The 14,473-nt window shown below is 50.6% G+C and overlaps 1 protein-coding gene and 1 long non-coding RNA gene across 6 annotated transcripts in view; one reads left to right on the top strand and one right to left on the bottom strand.

The window, feature by feature from the left end:
• Window positions 1–14,473, bottom strand: part of LOC136580584 (ADP-ribosylation factor-like protein 13B) — a 605,728-nt gene that overhangs the window by 85,503 nt on the left and 505,752 nt on the right. The gene's annotated exons all lie outside the window — the stretch shown is intronic.
• The window catches only part of LOC136580585 (uncharacterized), an 81,519-nt gene that overhangs the window by 47,535 nt on the left and 19,511 nt on the right, over window positions 1–14,473 (top strand). The window contains exon 2 of one of the 5 annotated variants that reach the window (XR_010786976.1): window positions 10,527–10,655. The exons of 2 other annotated variants lie outside the window; for them this stretch is intronic. This is a non-coding gene — a long non-coding RNA (uncharacterized lncRNA). Of the gene's footprint in view, window positions 1–10,526; window positions 10,656–13,735; window positions 13,872–14,096; window positions 14,215–14,473 lie in introns of those variants that run through there. 2 more of the 5 variants (XR_010786974.1, XR_010786978.1) reach the window with 2 other exon arrangements.

Raw genomic sequence — 14,473 nt, 5'->3', positions numbered from 1 at the left:
AAAATTACAATTTTCATTATTTCGGCAGTTGTATCAATTTAAAAACAGTTTTTCTTGTACAGCACACATAGGAATGAAGACTTTCACCCCAAAATGGATACCCCCGTTTGTCCCGTGTTCAGAACCATAACCCTTGTAACCCTAATCTACTTAAAGGACACATGGCTAGGCCTATAATGGATGGAGCACCCGTTGGATTTCAGGGTACAACGGTATAAATTCCAGGCCCCATTGCCCACTTATAGAGCCATTGAGCGTCCAAAACGATAAAACCTCCCCACAAATGACCCCATTTTAAAAACTAGACCCCTTAATGAATTCATCTAGGGGTGTATTACGTATTTTGACCCCACAGTATTTGAATAAATCTAAGCAAAGCAGAAGGAAAAAATTACGATTTTCATTTTTTTTGTCAATTTTGTCAATTTAAAAACAGTTTTTTTTGTACAGTGTACATAGGAATGAAGACGTTCACCCCAAAATGGATCCCCCCATTTATCTCGTGTTCAGAAACATACCCATTGTGGCCCTAATCTACTTACAGGAAACATGGCAAGGCCTATAATGGAGGGAACACCCGTTGGATTTCAGGGCACAACTGAATACATTCCAGGCCCTATTGCCCACTTGTACGGAATAAAAATTGTCACCTTAAAAAAATTTCCCCCCCACACACACTCCGCACCCTTTTCGGCGTTCCCCAAATCTTAGATAAAAGTAATAATGTGAACTGTGTAATATTTCCAAAGACAGGGGTAATTACGGAGGCTGGTTGGGATGGGTACATGGGGCTATAAAACCGTGTATCCCCCTTCCCCTCCTCTCATGCTTTTTGGGGGTATTTCTTGACCTCAGCGGGGGGTATGGGGTGTAAAAAGTGGCGTTCCGTGAGTCTCCGTAAGCTTAATGAGATGCGGCGGTCTCACACAGAAGACGCTAAACAAGCTGCTCCTGGAACTGCAGGAAGGCGAACGTTCCCGGGGCTTCTTGTAAATTGCGTATTACAGGTAGCGGTCTGAATAACGCCGGGCTCACGCAGCCATAGGTGGAATCTGCTTGCGGAGGTCCACAGCGGATCCCAGCTGTGAGCCGGCCGTGACCCTGCGTACGGCCGCGTAATGTACTGCGCATAACTGCCTACTCACACAGGCGGTCATACGCAGTATATATATATTTTTTTGTTTGTATTTTCCGCACCGTCGCTTAGCGATGACGCGGGTACCCGCAGCCCGTATACAAGGTAGTTGCATATGGGCTGCGGGTATATCCGCGACCATGGAGCACAATGGGCTCTATGCTGCGGATATCCGCGGTAAAATAGAACCTGCTGCGTTCTCTTTTCTGTGAGTGGATTATACAATTCCAACCCACTAATGTGAGCGGAATTGTGTAATCCAATGCGATTGATCTAAGCATTAGCGCGGATCAGACGCATGCGGAATCCGTAATTCCTATCCGGTCATGTGAGACCGGCCAAAGGTAGATCGCTACCTTTTTTTCACGTGACCGGGGACCGCTCAACGAGGCCACCCATCACTGCTCCAGGCTCTCGGCGACCGTTGGTCGCTGGGAGCAAGGAGATTTTAAATTTCCTGTGCTCCCCGACTCCTGCGCATGTGCCCGATGTTTTGCAGGCGGTCGCTTGCGCAGAATCCGGGAACATTCACGGAAGAAGATTGTGTCGGGGCGCAAATACGCAGGCCTCCGGCAAAAAGTTTCATCTCCTCTCACCGATCGCATCAGTGAGGGGAGATGAACCTTCACCTTTTTTTTACTTTTACGTGATCGCCATTATCCATTGGATAACGGCAAACACGTGACGAGGAACCGCTCACCGCGCCCCCCCGTGAAATCTCCAGGCTCTCGGCTAAGTTTTGTAGCCAGGAGCAGGGAGATTTTAAATTACCATGGCTTTTGCGCATGCGCCTGCCATATTGGCGACGGGCGCGTGCGCAGAAGCTGGGGTAAGGTCCGCGGATAAATCCGCGGGCCTTAGGTACGTCATTTCATCCTCCCTCACGGATATGATCCGTGGGGGGAGATGAAACGCAAGTTTTTTAAACTTTTTTAATTTAACTTTTTGCACTTTTTTTTTTTACTTTTTACCCCTTTTTTATTTTTATTTTTTAACTTTTTGCACTTTTTTTTTTACTTTACATGATCACTGTCATCCATTGGATGACAGTGATCATGTCCCCAGTGACATCCCTCTGCTCTTGGCTACACATGGCAGCCAGGAGCAGAGGGATTTTGAATTTCCCGGGGCTCGAGCCCCTCTGTGCACAGACCGGGATTTCGGGTCCCGGGACATCGGGACATCGCAGAGGACCGGGGGTGAGTATTTTCACCTCCCCTCATGGATCCGATCCATGAGGGGAGGTGAAACCTTACTTTTTTTTAACTTTTTCAACTTTTTCGCGATCGCCGCTATCTAATCGATAGCGGCGATCGCGGGCCCGGGGACCGCTCACAGCGGTCCCCGGTAACACCTCCTGGCTCCCGGCTACCTTCAGGAGCCGGGAGCCAGGAGATTTTAAATTTGCCGGGGGCTCCTGGGCTTCTGCGCATGCGCGTGACGTCATCGCCTGGCGCGCATGCGCAGAAGGCCGCCGGCGGGTCCGGGAGGACGAGATCTCCGTGGGACACCGCCGACAAGCCGGGTAAGTAATTTCAGCTGCCCTGGTGGAGCCGATCCAGCAGGGCAGCTGAAGAACTAACTTTTTTGACAGTTTTCTTTACTTTTTTGCGATCGGCGCTAGCCATTGGCTAGCGCCGATCGCAATGCCGGGGGGGACTGCCCGCATCCTGGGATGACAGCTCCATGCTGTCGGCTACCTGCGGGCACCGACAGCATGGAGCTGTCACGTCCTCAGGCCAGTGGGCATCAATCCAAAGAGGATGCATAAAACTACGTCCTCTAGGATTAAGGCCCACTTTCTGAGGACGTAGTTTCCCGATGGGGCCGTCGTTAAGGGGTTAAGCAGTTTTGCAATGAAGGTGCATGGAGGGCCTCCGGGCGGCGGGGCTCTTGATGGAATGCGGTGTGCTCTCTCGACGCAGAATAGGGGTGACAGAGAGTTGGGGCCGTACTCCTGTTTGAGGAGCGATTCCAGGTAGTCGCAGGGATCTCTGCCCTCAGCGCCCTCCGGCAGTCCTATGAATCTGAGATTGCATCTGCACAGGCGATTTTCCATATCATCCATTTTTCTCCACTGCGCCGTGAGGTTAGTGCCGAGGGTGCGCACTTGGTCTGAGAGTGGTGTAACAGTGTCCTCTAAGTTGGAGACTCGCGTCTCAACTTCTGTTGTACGCTCTCTCAGCATTTGGATGTCCGCTCGCAGCAGACCAAAGTCCGACTGTAGTGCGTCGTTTTTTTTTCTTTGAGGGCAGAGCTTGATTCTGCAATCGCTTTCAGCACATCGGCAATAGTTGGGCCAGATGCAGGAGGTGAAGCTGGTGCTGTTGCCTCAGGGGGCGCACTTTGCGGGCTGGATGGCGCGTTAGGTCGGGGGTCCATTGAGGTGCTGGGCCGAGAATATTGCTGCAGGTTGCTAGTTATTTTGGCTTGCTTGCTTGGCGCCATCTTGTCAAAGGATAGTAGTAGGGGATGTCCACAGGTCCGAACTTATAAATGTCACAGGGGGGGATTCATGTGCAGTTTAAGCTTTAATGCATAGCAGTTGGGGTGCAATCATAGTGTAGTAATATTTATGCACCTTTAGCGTGTCACTTCCAGGCGGCAGCTCTGGGCTTAGTTTCTGGGTGCGCATGAAGCAGTCGGTTGCGGTCTCTGGGTACCATGTTTGTTAAAAGGCGGGATACGCAGAAAGAGGGGGCCGCCAACTGCCTCTGCACCTCTCTGTTCGGGAGTAGAGTGCTCCCCTAAGGGAGAGTGGCTCCGTGCGCGGCACTCCTCGCTGTGTGCATGGTTCTCCGCTGTGTTTCCCCTCCACTTCCCTCCCCCACACTGCCTCCGATTTTTCCTCTCTTGCACCCCTTGTCTTCCCTCGCCTAGGTGGTGTCCGACTGGGGGGAGGGGTGGAGGGGGCCTCTTAATGTGTCTGCCTGTCTGGAGTGCTTACTGCACGGCAGGGAGCTCCCTCCAGGGGGTTTCAATGCCCCCGGCATGGTGCTACTGTCCAGTAGGGGTGGGGGAGCGCAGGGGGGGGGGGGGGGGCACAGGGTCTGGTGGCCACAATCACGGCGTCACTCACCCAGTCTGCTGTTTTGTGGGCCTGCCATTCTCTCTCCTGCTTCTTCTGCCTGCTCCCCGGCTCTCTTCAGGTCCCAGTAGCTGCCCCTTCTTCTCCGCTGCTCCTCGGCGGGGGGTTGCCGTTGACTTCCGCGGCCGGCCCTCACTTCCGGTCGGCCGCGTCTGTAAATTTAGGCCAGGGATGCGGCTGGACCTGTAGGCCTCAAAATCGCGGTTTCAGCTAGAGACCCACGGAGGGTCTTTCTGCAGGTCTCGGTCTGGAGGTGCCCAGGGTAGTGATTTCGGCACGGATGAAGCCCCCAGGCGCGGTAAAAACTCTCCGGTATGCTCCTGCTGCCAGGAGCCCCGGTCTGTGCGTGCGCTCCTGTTGCCGGCTAGCCACTCCCCCCGTGTATGTATGTATGTATGTATATATATATATATATATATTATATATATATATAATATATTATATAATATAATTATATACAGGAGATATACAGGTTACACCAGCATGGGACATACCACTATATACAGGGATATAGGGGGATATACATCCTGTATATAGTGATATGGAGCATGCTGGTGTAACCTGGAGATCTCCTGTATATAATTATATATGTACAGCTGGTATAAGTTATACCTCTCCTGTATATAACTATATATGTATAGCTGGTATAACCTGGATATATACTGGATATAATTATATATGTATAGCTGCTATAAGTTATACCTCCTGTATATAATTATACATGTACAGCTGGTATAACCTGGGTATGTACTGTATATTTGAACACTTTACACACAACTGAAAAACGCACCAGAAACCTGCATGCAGTTTAAAAACCGCATGTACTGGTTGAATCCATGTGCGGTCTTTAATACCGCAAGCGGCTTTTGGATGTGATTTTAATTGTGGATCAAAAATGCAACAAAATCCATGAACACAGTGGTAGGCCGGCTGCACACAACTGGGACGGATTCTGCATGCGTGAGCCCGCGGCGGAATCCAACCCTGTGCCCCGCTGGCATCCGCGTGTAGCTGTAATTTCTTTCTTTTCCCTGTACTGCGGATGGTCCACAAGGCGAGCCATCGGAGGTGCATAGTCAAGTTTTTTTTTTCCTTTAATCACTGACTTTCCAGCGCCGTCGCTAGATGACGCGGGTGCCTGCGACTTTTCCGCAATGTCAGGGCAGCAGGTCGCACGGCTTACATTGAGTTCAACGGAGGCCGTTCGTGCAGAATCTGCACTAAAATACAGCATGCCGTGATTTTTCCTCCGTGAGTGGAAAACCGCAATTGATTTCCACTCGTTTAGAGGAAAAACGCTTTTCCATAGCATGTTATGGGCGGTACATGCTGCAGAATCCGTAGGCGGACGCCCACTCCATATTTCGCAATGCAAATCCAGCGGTGTGCAGCCGGCCTTAGACTAATTTCACACGAGTGAGTCTGATATTGGGTCGTGAAACTATGCCTCATATCACACTCACCAACGTGTGCTGTCCCCACGTATGTGAGGGGTTGTTGTGTTAAAACCATCTAAACTTTTGCACCCGGGCCCCTTAGCCTTTAGGTACGCCCCTGATTTCCACGTTGGGTTAAGCACCTTGTCATCTTCTACCTCCTTCTCCTCCTGAGTGGACTCTATGTCAGAATGAGCACTAAGAGGTGGAACCTCTGTTTCCAAATTCCCCTCAGTACAGATTGTCTTTGGAAGCCTGACTGCATGCACTGACCCACCCTCATCTTCCTCTTTAGAGGAAAACAATGGTTGGGCATCAGTGCCTTCAATGTCTTGGTCTTCTACGTCTGGTTGTTTTACTGCCCAGTTGACAACCATGATTCTAATGTCAGGCAGTGCTGCCTGGGATCTGTTGTTCTGCATGTTCCAGGAGCACACCTTCTCAGCTGTGGATTATTTAGCTGGTTGAGTGTGATGTTTCACCAGCAAATCCTCTCTGGTCTGCTGCACATAAATACCAGCATCTCTTCATAGAGGATGCTGGCCATTTTACTCCTGTTTTACTCAGTCTGTGTTATACCCACTCAGAGTTGGTGTTATGCATGCATGTAGTGTCTCTCTCACCTTCCCTAAGGATGGTCTAAACACCTGTAGTACCCGTCTGCATCTTATGCAGACCCCCTCTTCCCTTCCCTTTTACAGGTACAGCTTCCAGACATTTGATGTCTTATGTATGTGTCAGATGGGTGATGTCTGACACTATTCCCTTTATGTCAGCCCGGTGGCTGACTCTCTTTCCACTTAGCATGAGGACACTTATGCACACAGGTAAACCATTTCTAGCACATGAGCTCTGAGCGGACTTTCTGTGTTGGATTTCTCTATTACCCTAGGGCAGTGATGGCAAACCTTTTAGAGACCGAGTGCCCAAACTGCAACCTAAAACCCACTTATTTATTGCAAAGTACCAGCACATCAGGGGGCAGGGCTTATCGCGACGTATGATTTTACCCCCGTCGTTCTAAAAAGGACAGGGCCGCTTCAAAAAAGACGGGGTGCAGATTTTGACTGCTTTTTGGATGCGGAAACACTGCAGAATGTCCTCAGCGAGAATTTCTGTGGAAAATTCTGCAGCATTCCCGCATCCAAAAAGTAGTCAAAATCTGCACGCTGTCTATTTTGAAACAGCCCTGCCCATTTCCGCCACATGTAAACATTCTCCAGCGGTAATAGTGACACCCCCCCTCCCCCCAGCGGTAATGGTGACCCCCACATCACAGCGGCCCCAGCGGTAATGGTGACCCCCACATCACAGCGGCCCCAGCGGTAATAGTGACCCCCACATCACAGCGGCCCCAGCGGTAATAGTGACCCCCACATCACAGCGGCCCCAGCGGTAATAGTGACCCCCACATCACAGCGGCCCCAGCGGTAATAGTGACCCTCACATCACAGCGGCCCCAGCGGTAATAGTGACCCCCACCCCCCAGCGATAATAGTGACACCCCCCCAGCAGCCCCAGGGTTAATAGTGCCCCCCACCCCACAGTGGCCCCAGCGGTAATAGTGACCCCCGCCCCACAGCGGCCCCAGCGGTAATAGTGACCCCCGCCCCACAGCGATAATAGTGACCCCCACCACACAGCCGCCCCAGCGGTAATAGTGACCCCCACCCCCCAGCAGTAATAGTGACACCCCCCCCGGTACCCCCAGCGATAATAGTGACCCCCCCAGCAATAATAGTGACCCCCCCACCCCCCAGTAGTAATAGTGACCCCACAGCGGCCCCAGCAGTGATAGTGACCCGCACCCCACAGCAGCTCCAGCAGTGATAGTGACCCCCACCCCACAGTGGCCCCAGCGGTAATAGTGTCCCCCACCCCCCAGCGATAATAGTGACACCCCCTAGCGGCCCCCCAGTGCAATAGTGACACCCCCTAGCGGCCCCCCAGTGCAGTAGTGACGCCCCCCAGTGCAGTAGTGACACCCCCCAGCGGCCCCCCAGTGCAGTAGTGACACCCCCATTGCAGTAGTGACACCCCCCCCAGCGGCCCCCAGTACAGTAGTACAATAGTGACACCCCACAGTGCCCCTCCCGAGACCCACATACTTACCTTCTCCTCCTCCTCCTCCTCCTCCTGGAAGCTCAGCTCCTCTTCTGGTCAGCGATGGTCCCGGCCTGCATATTAACTTTTTCTTCCCCTCTTCTGCCTCAATAGGTAATTCCCAGCAACCTGATTGGTTGTTTGGTGAATCAGCCAACCCAAACAACCAATCAGGTTGCTGGGAATTGCTGATTGCTGCAGAAGTGGGGAAGAAAGTGTTAATATGCTCCCGGCACACACACTGACACACACGCTGCTGGACGCCTCCCCCCTCTCGGCGGAACCAAGTAGTAGGAGACGTCGGGGCAGGGGGGAGAGGGATTCCTGCTGCACACTGAAGTCAGTGTGTTCCGGGATCAGCGCGGCTAGCAGTGCCGTTTGTGAATGCTGGCAGGGGAGCCGCAGCCCCTGCTGGTATTCACAAGTGGTGAGCGGCCGATGGTGCGCGTGCCAGTAGGGAGCGCTCTGCGTGCCGCCTCTGGCACGCGTGCCATAGGTTCGCCACCACTGCCCTAGGGTTTGGTTTTCTTGCATGCCTTGCTTGTGTTGTGGGTGAACAGTGTCACATTCAGTGTCTGTGCAGGTGGCCGGACTTCAGGTGTGAACAGGCATGTTAAGCGTTTATGGGGTTCTGCAAATAATTCATAGTGGATGCACTGGTGACTTTGAACGATGTCTGAGGCCACAAACAGAGGACTACTATATTTCCCATGCCAAAGCATAGTTTATCTGTTTGCTTTGCCTCAGTATACTGTGACAACTCAGGGTTTATCCGCCCTCTGGATCGCCATCCACACGGTCAGGAAGTAGCGCACCTCACATGAAAATAGGATCCAGCAGATTGAAGTTTCTTTTAACTCTGGCTTCTAACAGCTTTATTCCAAAGCATACTGGTATATTAAACATACACAGTCCATAAGCTTTAGGGTTCACAACCCACAAGGTCCTGTCACTAACCCCTCCTGGGGGTGTCTGGAGAGCGTCTTCCTCCGTCAGACAGGGTGACAGACCCAGCTGGTCTGTACCGGACCTCAGGCTTAAAGTCCCTGAAGCAGCTCCCTTCACTGCCTGTCTGGCTCTCTCAGCCATCGTCTCTCTGGTGCTGGCAGGAACTGGCTCTTTTGTAGCTACATCCTGCTACACCTATCAGGTATTAACCCTTACTTTTTGTTTTGCAGGAGTCAGAATGCCTATCTAGCACCCTCTGCAGGCCAGTCGGACATTGCCCTGCTACATATCCCCCCCCCACCCCCTTGATAAAGGCCGTAGGCCGCATCACACTATTTCTTTTTCCTTTGGCCCTCCAGGGTCAAAACTCCAGGCTCGGGGGTCTCTCTCCCAAGCTGGCACTTTCTCAAGCTCAATTTCTTTATGTTCTCTAACACTAAGAATCTTTCCATCTGCTTGAGCCTTAGCTACCTTCTCATTCTCTTCAGTGTGTACATCATTTGCAATAGGAACTTCACTCTGTTCCTCACTTCCAGCAGCACTGGCTTTTCCCTTATCCTGCATCTGAACTGAAACAGCAACTTTCTCAGTTTCTACATTGGATACTTAACATTGTTCAACTGTTGCAGGAGCTATTTCTTCCATCTGCACTTCAATACGGCATGTGCACTTATTTCCACTTGTGTGCCCTCTATCATAAAAATACTTTTGTTCATTTGCATGACTTCCTTATCCAGGACAGGAGTAATTTATGAGGCCTTTTTCTCAGTCTCTGCTACCTTAGTGGCCTTCTCTGCTTCAGCAGTTTCACCTTCTGTCTTCTCTTTGGTCACTTGAACTTCAGAGGATTGTTCACCCTCCATCTGTAGCTCAGCTCTCACTTTCTCAATTTGATCCTCCTTTGAGAATTCAACAGGATCTTCTTTCTTTTCACTTGTCTGAACTGGGCCCTAGACCTCTCTATTCTTTGGACCTTACTTCTAGCAAAATGACTATTTGACTTCATGAGTTTCATGTTTGCGCTTGACTCCTGGGCAAACTTTTGAAACCACATCTTCGCTTTTGACACCACTTTCTGGGGGCATGTCAAGGATAGCGCTTCAGTATTTTTCCCCCGAGCTCTTTCTTCCAAATCTAACTGGGACCGTGCTTCAGCACAACTAGTGACCTTCGCTTCCTGCTGTCTCAGAGCATCTCATAGACTTCCTACTAGCTCTCTCATTTGACTGTCTTCTTCTCTAAGTTTCAGGATTGCTTGAACCTGTAAGTTCACTTGAACCAAATCTGCCTCTCTTTTTGCCAGAGCCATTTCAAGTCTATTGTTGTGTTCACATAAAGCAGCATTGGAATGTTCAAGTGCAGTCCGCTTCCCTTGTTCATGCTCTTCAGCAGAAACTCAGCATGCAGGTTTCTCATGAAGTTTATCTTCCAAAACTGACACCTGCGCCTAAAGTGTTGCAATCTGCTCTGACACATTCCTTTTTGTTTCTTGCATCTTCCTCTAACTGCTTGAGGAACAAGTCTCTCATCTTGCATAGTCTTCAGGTGTGCACTTAAACCAAGCCTCTGCTGCATCTCTTCTTGCAACAGCCTCTGAGACTCTTCAGTCTGAGCTTCCAGCTCCACCTGCAGTCTATTCACCTCATCAGACAGCGCTGTCTGCACTCTGTCACCTTCAGTGATCTTAACTTGTAGCTCCTGAAGTTGCAACTCTACTGTATTTTTCTTGCATTCAAATTAATGTCTTCCAACAACACCTTCACCTTTTGGGTCAGCCCAACACACTCACTTTTCCATGTTTCTTTCACTTTCCCAGTTTGCTCCAACTGCTTGGATAGTTTCTCCACAACTGCAGCATGGTTCTGTTCCAGCTCCTGGATCTGGGTTTCCTGTAGTTCAGCTTTCTCATCCAAGCTCATCTGTAGCTGGGGCACCTGCTTAGTCAGTAAGTATATGGCCATTTTCTGTGATTATTTTTATGTTTCCTTTTCTGTGATGTATTTATATTAGTATAGGGACTCACTATATGCAAGGAACCTTGACGGGGTTAGTGAGCTGATGTATTTTGGCCAAGATTCAACTAATACCTTGCATTTATTATCTATTATTCACATGCAGTGTGGCTTTAAAATGCCAGGGGGAGCCCAGGGTGGCAGTACCAATGTGGTTCACTTTTTGAGGTGCAGGGCAACCCACCAAATTATTATGTCATTAATAGGTTGCTGGTCTGCATGGTGCACTACATGTATCATAATGGTCTGCCACTTTGTATCCACTCTGTTTGGGGGTATACACCAAGCAGCTACCCCCTGCCCCCCTCTATATTAAGAGGCTGTGTGAGTGGCTGTCTCATCGGTGTCCCTCACAGGTGTAATTAGCTCCCTCATTTGGTAGTCTGCTACCTGCATGTTGAGAGGATGCAGTAATCTGCCCTCCTAAGTCTGTAAGTATATGGCCATTTTCTGTGATGGTAGCTGGGACACCAGTTGCCCGCGAAGGGCTTACTGGTTTTCCTTGTAACCCAGTATGTCTTTTAAGAGCTCTGCTTGCTTCTCTACCTGACTGCAAGCTGCTTTCTCTAGGCCCAACTTTTCCTTAAGCTTTTCCTTAAGCCAACTTATCTGGAACTCAAATTTACAATTTTTCTTTGCTAGCTGCATTTTCAATTCACCTCCAACTTTTGGATTTTCATTTACAGTTTTCTACAGTCCTGTTTATACTGTGTATATTTCACCTCCAGACATACTCTGCGATGATCCTTATCTCTGGCTACATTTCTTAGGTCTTGCATCTGTTCATGGGCTTTTGAAAGACATCCCTTATACTTCTTTTTCTGCCTTCTCTTTTCTTCTAAGGCCCCCTGTCCACGGCAGTGATTTCGCTGGCGGTAAATCGCCAGCGAATTACGCTGTCTGAAGTTTTCCATAGCATTGCTATGGAAAGCGCCGGCCCCGTGTCCACGAGCAAAGAATCATTGCGATTCTCCGCTCGCGGCCGGCAATTTGCAGCATGCTAGGAGAAGCCTTTTTCTCTTCTTTTCACCTTTAATACTATTTGTCAACTCCCTTTTTAGTGTGCTTTCACTATTTCTCTCTATCACTAGAGGCATATTTGTGCTGACTCACACCTGGGCGTTAGCTGCACATTCCACAGCAACCTGTTCACACCATGACTTCATTTGGGGAATATTCCTACACATATTATACACAGAAAACATACCACTATCCCCCACACACATTTCAGGGTTAATGAAACGTTTCTGCAATACATTATCCACAATACAGTTTTTGGACTTCTTGGACTGCACGGAAAACATTCTGTTATGCAGCATTTTAACTACATTGCCATCAATTCCTTCACTGTCAAGTCCATACCGCACAGAACCCACAGTCTTTTAAGTGACCTCACTACTCCATGGATTGTCCAGATTTTTATCACAGTCCTTTGGCAGGGACACCACCTGCTGTGCCCTCAAAGCTCTGCAGTCAGCCTCCAACACAGACCAGTGGGGTTTTACTGGCCACTTTGCCACTGGACATCCGTACATACACAAGTCCATTTGCAGACACCCCCAGCATAGCTCTTTTTGGTTGCCTCCCGCAACGACCGCCGTTTTGATTTCTCAGTCCCATAAACAAACAAATAAACAATTTCACCAACTTGCCTCGCAGACGTCCTCCGTCTCGTCCTTTGTTGCTCCCACAGCAACCACAATTCTTTGGCCTCCTCACCCTTAAAATGCTGTTCCAGCAGCAATTGCACAATCGGCCTCCTGGCCCTTTAACTTGCATCCAGCAGATGTTTGTCATCCCTAAGGCAACCGCATCTTCAGCCTCCTGGCTCTTTACCTGCTGCCTGCAACTTTTTGTCGCCTCACGGCAACCACACATTCAGCCTCCTGGCTCTTTACATGCATTGCTTTGTGCACCACTGCATTTAGTACCAGTGCATCCTCCACCATATGTGTCATCTCGGGGTTTATCCGCCCTCTGGATCGCCGTCCACACGGTCAGGAAGTGGCGCACCTCACACAAAAATAGGCTCCAGCAGACTGAAGTTTCTTTTAACTCTGGCTTCTGCCAGATTTATTTCACAGCATACTGGTATATTATACATACACAGTCCAGAGTGCTTTAGGGTTCACGACCCACAGGGTCCTGTCACTATCCCCTCCTGGGGGTCTGGAGGGAGTCTTCCTCCATCAAACAGGGTGACAAACTGCACCAGACCTCAGGCTCCAAGTCCCTGAAGCGGCTCCCTTCACCGCCTCTCTGGCTCTGGCAGAAACTGGCTGTTTTGTAGCTACTTCCTGCTACACCCATCAGGTGTTATCCCTTACTTTTCCTTTTGCAGATGTCAGAATATCTATCTAGCACCCTCTGCAGGCCACTCTGACATTTCCCTGACAGAAATATCCCCTCTCCCAATGTACAAACCACATTTCATATAGGCATATAAATGTGGGAAAGTTTCTTTCTCTTCTCCCTCCAATAGAACCCTGTTTACTTTCACACCTGCAGCAATATCTCCTCTGTAGAATATCTGGCTCCAACAACAGACCACGTACTATATAGGCATATATATCCTGCGCTCAACTGTAAATTGGGCACTGAATAGAATATGCCTATGTTGTATATGGCTAGGTCAAGAACTGTCAGAGCAGGATACTGCAGGGAATAGGTGAGAGGCAGGCATGACAGGGTTAACGGGGAGGAAAGGGGTTAAGAGATGAGAGGAATCCTGGGAAGAGAAAGGGGGGTTAGTGGTGGAAAATGAAGCGGTGGGAGAGGAGTCATTGCAGCACGAGGAGAGGAAGAAGCAGCAAGAATCAGAGGAGCTAAGGAAGAGTGAAGACCAGGAAAAAACAGAGCAGTGACCTGAAGAAGAGTGAAGAACAGGAGAAGAGCGAGAAGAATCGGCGCATAGAAGTTGTGAAGTGCAGCGGGGTGAAGAAAAGAAGAGCCCGAAGAGGACTTACCCGGCAGAAGAAAATGGAGGCCATTCTGGAAAGGATCCGGGCAGCGGCTGAGGAGAGGGCCCTAGGCTGGTGGGAAGGGCTGTCGGAGGAGGCCCTGGAAGTGGTGGTGTCAGCCCCGGCAGCAGTGGCGACGTAATCTGGAGTAGAGAGAGAGAGCGGAGGACCCGGAGAGCGTATGCGCAGGTAATGCTGAGTCCGGGGCATGCACCCGCTCGCTGGCCCATTTGCGGAGTCCTTCCCCGGCCCCACTGAATGCAGTCCCTCCTACCACCCCTGCTGGCAGGGGAATACGGCGGGGGAGGACACCCACCCAGCGGCACAGCGCTGCGCTCGGTGCAGGGCCCCAGGAGGAGAGGGGGGCTGGGCCTGGGACCGCAGTGCTGACACAGAGCAGGCAGAGAACGGGGGGCTGTGCACCTGGCAAAGTACCAGTCGGAGTGCAGCCCCGCTGCAGCGCCAGGCCGCAACATGAGGAGGAGGAAGATGGGGGCAGCAGTCAGCACTCCGACAGCCCCTACGCAGCCAGGTGAGATATCTATGTGGGGTTTATATGCAGCGTGCAGCCAGGTAGCGTGTGTTGGGGGTAGTTCAGGATGTATGGCGGGTGGTGGCGCAGCGACAGTGAGCGCGCAGGGGGGTCAGATGGGGGCGATGCTTGGTATTTTATGTGGATTGCTGATGAGGCAGGGGGGGAGAGGGCAGGGGCCATGCCGCCTGTCGTGGCGTGCAGCTCACTGCATAATGCATCATCCAGCGCTGTGAGTGTTCCAAGTGGGAGCTCGGCT

The sequence above is a fragment of the Eleutherodactylus coqui genome, chromosome 10 (genome assembly GCF_035609145.1).
Source record: "Eleutherodactylus coqui strain aEleCoq1 chromosome 10, aEleCoq1.hap1, whole genome shotgun sequence".
NCBI lineage: Eukaryota > Metazoa > Chordata > Amphibia > Anura > Eleutherodactylidae > Eleutherodactylus > Eleutherodactylus coqui.
Note: the sequence above shows the minus strand (reverse complement) of the source record. Positions and strands in the feature narration are given on the sequence as shown.